Here is an 8,435-nt window from a genome sequence, read left to right as displayed (position 1 = left end):
CCAGCTAGGTCCGCTGCAAGTTGTGTAACTTAGCTAGTATTACAATTCTTTTAAATCTTTGGTCTCATAGCATGTTTTATGTCATGGATAGCTAACAAGCCGCCTACTCCATTTGCTTCAAAACTGCAGTTATATCTACAGCCATGGCAAAGTCATAGTGGAGCTGTTCAAATGAACAGTTATTATAATTTTTTTCTTTACCAGTGTACTCCTATGGAAAGCCATTGATGCCAAAACATCTATAAAAAGTAATCTCATTGCAGTTAATTTTGTTTTGGCATTATGGTTTCCGATACCTATGTGATGAGAACATAGCGTAACTAGCAACATAGCATAACATAGCTATTTCAAATTGAATATTGCACATATTTACACCGAACTATTTAGCTAGCTCAGTGTTGATGTTACTAAGATATTCAATGTCATTATCACCTATTTCAGCTTCATAGGTTGAAATTATTATTAGTATTGTTATTATTGTTATTATTATTATTATTATTATTATTATTATTATTATTATTATTATTTTACATTTGGCAATATACTGCCTCAGGATTATGTGTGTACCTCATCTGTGAAATTGCTATAGTCAGCTTCCAGCTGTGTAAAATGTAGGTGTCAATAACAGTTTAGAATGCTGATCAGCTGTTTATGACAGGCAGCAAAGTACTGGCAAACAAAACAAATTTGGCAAGGCATAGCTATAAACCCGACCATGAATTAATAAAATAAAGGGCATGGGGTGTGCAAACAGTTGGCCTAATTTCTGCAATTAAAGGGCCCAGCCAGAATTACTTTGGCCCATCTGAAATTGAAATCCTGGCGGTGCTAGTGTCCTGTGACCTTCTAGAAGAAGATTTTGCTGTGCAGCGAGACTGAAGTTGAGCTATTTTGCTTGAAAGCCAAAACCAAGCACACCTTTCCTACCCTCAGGCATGGTAGTGGCAGAATCGTGTTATGTGGTTGCTTTTAAGTGGGACTCTGAAGGTTATTGCCATCAAGAATGATGAAATAGAGCCAAACACTGCAAATCCTTCAGGAGAACCTGAAACAGACTGTAATAACTGTGAACATTCATGTTCCAACAGGACAGTGACTCAAACTACCAAAATATGGTGGTTTAGTAATTCAGAATTGCCCAGACTAAATTGAAATTTGAAAATCTGAGGTATGACCTGAAAATGCTCTCCAAGTATTTTGGCAGATTTGGAGGAATGGGCAACATGTGTTCAGACATACATATCTACAACATATTGAATATATCATAACTTAAATGATAAATTTGAGAGTTTTTGAATAAGCATAATAAATATGCTGTTTAAATTGTGTTGGTGAAGGGTAAAATAATTCAATGCATTAACATTTTAAGGTGCAAAAGGACAAAATAAAAAATAACAATAATACTTTACATTACAGGCATTTAGCAGACGCTCTTATCCAGAGCAACTTACACAACTTTTTTTTTTTACATTGTATCCATTTATACAGCTGGATATATACTGAAGCAATTTTGGTTAAGTACCTTGCTCAAGGGTACAATGGCAGTGTCCTACCTGGGAATCAAACCTCCGACCTTTCGGTTACAAGTCCAGTTCCTTAACCACTGTGCTACACTCCATCTCCATACTTTATGAAGCACGGTATGTACCATATCAAAGTAAATTTTAGTGGCCTGTATGAATACTGGACAAAGGAACTTTAGTTTTGTAAATATTATTACAATTATTACAATTGTCCTCAGTTGGTCTGCAGTTATCTAAATATAACCAGAGGTGGGTAACCCGGCTTCAAAGAGTAGAAAGACTGACCATGTATTTGCTCCACCACCATGCACTAAACCAGCTGATCATAATAATTAGTTCTCCTATCATGCTGAAGAGCTATGCTAATTAGAGTCAGCTGGTTTAGTGCATGGTGGTGGAGCAAATACATGGTCAGTCTTTTTACTCTTTGAAGCCAGGTTACCCACCTCTGAATATAACTCAATACTATAGAGCAAAATTCAGTTATGACAAGAATGGCAAAAACACATACTAGCCATTTTACAGAAAAAAAATCAATTGTCTTTGATTAGTCTGTAGCACCTTCCATTTGCATTGAACGCACAGACTGACATGCACAGTTAAAGAATCTTCTAGGAGAGGGAGGACTTACTGGAGAGAAAACTAAATGTTACAGTTGTGGGAATTGACTATTACCAGTGGGATGCAACAGAAGAGATTTTATTGCAATTCACAGAGATCATATCTGCCCAACATATGAGTCTGTGTAGGTGTAAGCAATTTTCCAATGAGACTTTTATGAGTTTGTAGGCAAATGTATGTGTAAATGTTGCGCATAAGCACCAAATACATCTCCAACCCAATGCATTTGGCTGCATTTACGGATTGTAGGTTTTTTTTCTCATTTTTATTTTTGTAAGGGCTCTCTGACATTGTTCTACAATATTCTGGACTGCCTGTCTTCATGCAGCACATGATTCACATCAGTATAACCTTAGATTGCATCAGTCCAGGATTCACTCCCAAGCAGGAACATGTTGTGAAGTCAGATCGTGACAGCCGAACATTGAAATTTTTTAGATAACAGGATTTAACCTTTGCCGTAAAGGCTGCATATCAGACTCAAGGAACTAAATAATTCAGAATCCAAACTCTTCCCTTGGTGTTTATTTTTGGAATATTTCAAAATGCAATTTTAAAAAAATGAATATACTTTCTTTGCCGGACAATTAAAACAGACCTATAATTTACAATGTTACATTACATTACATTACAGGCATTTAGCAGACGCTCTTATCCAGAGCGACGTACAACAAGTGCATTAGTTCAAGGTGCAGAGGTGCAAAAGAAACACACTAGAGTGAAGTAAAGATCGTAGTGCCAGAAGTGACCACATAGATCAGGACTCCAACCCTGTAGAGTAACCTGTTCAGCAAACAAACAAACAATCCTGCCAAGTACAAACTAGCACTGAAATCACATTTGCCTAATCAGAATCAGACAAAAACAATCCTGCCAAATAAAAACTAACGTGATCATATTAGCCTAACTAGGTACATTGAGCTAAACTGTAGGCTAGGGAGGGGTGGGGGGAGGTGCAGCCTGAAGAGATGAGTCTTTAGTCTGCGTTTGAAGGTAGTCAGATTCTCTGCTGTTCTGACCGCCACGGGGAGGTAATTCCACCAGCGAGGGGCCAGGACAGACAGCAGACGGGAGCAGGAAGTACAGACACGAAGAGGGGGAGGTGCCAAGCGTCCAGAGGTGGCAGAACGGAGAGGTCTGGCTGGTGTGTAGGGTCTGATGATCCTCTGGATGTATCCTGGTGCTGACCCCTTAGCTGCCTGGTATGCAAGCACCAAGGTCTTAAATTTGATGCGAGCCATAACAGGCAGCCAGTGGAGGTCAGTGAACAGGGGGGTGACATGGGAATGTCTTGGGAGGTTGTAGACCAGACGCGCTGCAGCATTCTGGATGAGCTGCAGGGGACTGATGGCGGATGCTGGCAGACCAGCCAGCAGCGAGTTGCAGTAGTCCAGGCGGGACAGGACCATTGCTTGAACCAGGAGCTGGGTTGCGTAGGTGGTGAGGAAGGGGCGGATTCTCCGGATGTTGTACAGGAAGAACCTGCACGTTCGACTCACCGCCGTGATGTTCTGGGTGAGGGACAGTCTGTTGTCCATCACCACTTCAAGGATTTTTGCGGTGGGTGATGATGACACCACGGTGTCCCCTAGGGAAATGGAAAAGTCAAGGAGGTTAGAGGATGGAGCAGGGATGAAGATCATCTCTGTCTTACCTGGGTTCAGCTTAAGATGGTGGTTATCCATCCAGCTCTGGATGTCCCTCAGGTGGAAGAAATCAATGTGGAAGAAATCTAGTTATTTTAAAACCTAACCACTGAGTTAAACATTGACTGTGCTGTATCATACTTCATGGCAGAGAGTGGATGCTGGCATTTCAATTAAATAAATAAATAAATAAATAAATAAATAAATAAATATCATAAGGACATTGAAATACCATCCTCAAAAACTTCATCATATATCCTGGGCTCCTTTAACTCGAAGCACTTCGTCCTGTCTCCAAGTGTTCTATCAAACTTAATTTGTGCTGCCATTGTCCAGGCATTAATATATCTGTTCTTGGCAAACCTGTAATCAAAACTGAACCAAACCTTTACAGGCAAATGCGATTAGCTGACATTTCTGCAACTGTTTTTGTAGCTCATTTCTAATGGATTAGGACCATCAGTTTAATTTGTTATTCAAGTACATTTGGTGTGAGGCAAGTTGTCAGGAACAGACAGAATGTGTTAAACAGCAGCTCCCAGAAGAAAGCTGTTGAAGCCCAATCTGTCTGTCATAGTGAGCTTCTGTTGAACTGCGGTACCCCCTACACCAGGCACATTCAGAAAGGGGGTTTGGGGTGCTCTGGGTGCCCAAGCACCTGCCTCTTTTGCCCCAAGTTCCTGATGTGCCCATTTGATTTAATAATAATAATAATAATAATAATAATAATAATAATAATAATTACATTTTTCATTTGTTTTGGTAAAACTCTGTACAGTAACTGGGTGTCATAAAACAATTTTTCTAGGTTGGCGTGACCTGTTCTCACTTTGAGTACCTGTCCCTTAAAAGGTCTCTGAATAGCCTGACACAGCACTAATAGCCAAATCCATTTAGCAGCATTGTAGTTTCACACTGAATGAATGCTGTGAACAGGATACAGATTATGGACACCCAGTACAAACCTGGTCTCGACAAATGTTCTTAAATCAAAACAATAATAGAAAACAAAGTGAGAAAAATACAACTCCTTGTGCTGCTGTCTGTTGGGTGGGTGACTCAGCCCATATAAAAATCCCCCTGTGTTGCCAGGGCTTTGATGCCTGGCCATAGTACTTTCGGTACTTTGATTCTTTCTCTGTCTGTAACCCTCTATGCTTCCCCCATCTGAATAAAGTGAGAAATACATAAAAGAGGGTGGACTATCCATTCTCCCTAAAAGAAAGTCAGCACACACATACAAACACACACACACGCACACACACGCACACACACACACACACACATACACGCGCACAGGATACAGACAATCATGTGAAGGGCGTATACACAACTATACAGGTCTCACAATGTGTACAATATATCATTGGTTTCACGGCACAAATGTTTGGAATTCTGAGAGGACTCACTATTCTAACTGAAGAGTCCAATTGTTCTCATCAGACCTGAGACTCACATATTAAAGAACTATTGACTCCATGTCTCAGAATGAGATACAGTGCCTCAGACTAGGGTGTGATGCCAGCTTTAGCACATTCAAAGGACATTTGTGATGTAATGAAGTATCCACCATAATTATTGTTATGTTGATATTATAACTATTAATATTACTAATAATAATGTTACCTTCCATACCTTTCTTGTGCCCATTGTTCATGGTGATGAATCATGAGAAATAAATAAATAATAAATAAGTAATAAAGCTGGCCTATGTGGCTCTCAAATTAAAATGCTATTATGCTGATTCCACCATATTATTAGGACTACATTGCCATTTTGATATTGTTACTAATAGTCTACTAACATTAAAAATGTTATTAGTTGTAGTATTTCTATCTTTGCATAATGATGATGCTGATGATGACTAAGGTTAATCACATATAAATTAAATAGGCTAACACAAATAAAGATAATAGCTATATTTAATTTGCTCTGAAATTATTTTTCAGACAGTGCTATTGAGTTTTCAACAGCAGTCACTAATCTCCTTTAAACAGCAGTAGCTAGCAGTAGCTAACTACCATAACACAGAATGGCCAAGCGTACACACTTCTCAACTGTAAGACTTCAACCAGTCAGAAGTTGTGGCTAGCCTGCTTGCTAGATTACTTATGTTCCAGTCGAGAGCCACCAAATTTTTGTATTTCTCAGATGTCCTAATGTCTGGCTAGCTGGCTGGGGCTAGTCAGTAATACAGCTTGATAGCTAGCTTGTGAAACATAACAGTTATTTAGTTAACTAGCTAACCACAACTTCACTGCATTTCAGTCTTTCTAGTTTGCGTACCAGCTGGCTTTTCGATAAGTATCTAGCTACCTAGCTAATGTAATGTACAGTCAAGTGTTGCCAAATGTTTTATTATTAATTATTGACTGCTCTGTTTATTAATTTAACTAGCAGACATGTTAGAAACTACATTATGAATGGCCTTGTCCCAATGAGTCACTTTAATGTGTATTTCTGTTCCTACAGCAGGCACCATTATTAAAGTGACAAACTATATGCCTTTTACATATTTCTGTGTACTTACTGTAGGAGAAGTGATCTTTTGCCATTATATCATTGTAGTTCTAAGCTCAGCTGAGATAAAAGATGCAGTGAAATGAGACAAGACTGTAATGTTTATTAGAGAACTACTGATTTTCAGAAGGTCTTCTGTTGACATACCTGAAATGCCAGTTTTGGAATGCCTTGGATTTTCTTTTTGAAGTTTTCCTCTCATTTCTCTACAATGGCTTGCATCCTAGTAATCAAGCACTGGCCAAAACATATAGGCTTCTTTTAAGATTCAACACAACTTTGAACGCAAACATTTAAGGGTTATGGTGCCCTAACCAGCCACCTAACATATTGGGTGCTCCTGAGGTCTCATATAGAAAACACCTCACATTTTGGATCACTTGGAGCTTGAGAGTGCCTTAAATGTGTTGGTGCACGTTTTATACAAGTAATGTGTGGTAATCTGTTCCCATACTTTTGGAGGACACCGCATGTATATTTCAGGAGAGCCTAGGAATTGAATATCCAACAGGTGTTCTACAATGAAACCACTGCAGGGATAAAAGCCTGTATTTGTCTACACAATTCAAAATATACGTAGCTGTGTAAGCAGCGACTAAAGAGTTTAGTTCAAGACTTTTAGAGGCGGGGAGGCTTATTGTCTACACAGCAATGACAATGGTGTTCATTGTGCAAAACAACAACAACAAAAAAAACTTATTCCAATTGATGCCAATTTATCTGCTAGTCTGAAGGCAATTCCCCATGATGTGACTATAGGGGTACCTTTATGTTACAAACTGGCGACATGTTTTCCAGAGAAACCATTTTGCTACTTTTGGGAAATAATCTTGAGTAGAATTACAGTCAACAATATGATTACATGGCAATACAGACACCAATAACCATACTTCAGCTAGGAGGCATACAGTCACATTCCCACTGTAAAGAGTAATTTTACCTTTCTGTGCAATGAACGTCTCTGTCCTTGATATAGGCAGGTGCTGTTGTGTTTATTCTCAAAGGGGCTCATCACTGTAGCGCATATGGGTCACAATTGTATATTCATTCATTATTTATTTGATTAATTCAGAAGCAGGAGACTCATTCATGTAATCAAATGAGTCTCCTGACTGTGTATTCATCAAATAAATACTGAATAAAGATTTATTTAATTAATTCATAGTCAAGAGAGTCATTCATGTAATAAAATAGACACAGGACAAAATCTCAATAACGGTATGTGTTTTCCGATATGAGTCTACTTTTTAGTTGGAAGTTAAAAGTTCCTGCTGCCCCTCGTTTGTCTCACTTATCACTGGTCAGTACTACATTTGGCTCATTGTGACCAAACCTTGATTGGCTAGGCAGGTGTATGTGTGTGTGTGTGTGTTTGTGTGTTGTGGGGTCGGTAGATGAGAAATGGTTGAGCTGCTGTTGCATCCTGGGAATGCTGGCACAGTGGATATTGTCACCAGCTGTGTTGCTGCTTCTACCACATTTCCCTGATGGCATCTTCACAGGCACACATCCCATAGAGATGTTGCCATCGCTATGGCTCTTGGCTATTCTCCTACAGTGGCTCTCCAAGCCAGAGTCAGTTTGTGATTCCCCATCTGTGCTTCATCCAATGGAGGTCACTATGTAAGATAGTTTTCAAATCTTAACTTGCAACAATTAAAATAAAAAGACTTATCTCAATGATTATTCTAAATCATGCAGGATGGCTTTTCCTCCAGTAGTGTAGAGGGCATATTTGCTAGAATACAGTGTTATGTATGCCCATTTTTCATTCTTTTTCCCCCTTGTTTCCTGATATAAATGTCCAGTTGTATTTGTAGGTTAATTTTTCAGAGGACTGTACCTCATGCAGCTGGTGCTGGCAGATTGCAGATACCCAAATAAACGACCGTTTCATTACAAGACAAGGACAACACTACCATCTCAATCCTCTCTCTGTGCAATTACACTGCTAATTTTGCGCCACCTGTAGACCTGTTTGCCAGAGTCAGCCCTGGGGTGGTCAGGATCAATATTAGACTATGAAGGCACACCACTACACTCCCATTCATCGTTTTAGCCAGATGTCCCGTCCAATAGCTTGAGAATGGGCTATTCTAAAGTCATGTACTGGGGACCTAGCCCC

This window comes from Anguilla anguilla, chromosome 2 (assembly GCF_013347855.1).
Source record: "Anguilla anguilla isolate fAngAng1 chromosome 2, fAngAng1.pri, whole genome shotgun sequence".
NCBI classification, from domain to species: domain Eukaryota; kingdom Metazoa; phylum Chordata; class Actinopteri; order Anguilliformes; family Anguillidae; genus Anguilla; species Anguilla anguilla.
Note: the sequence above shows the minus strand (reverse complement) of the source record.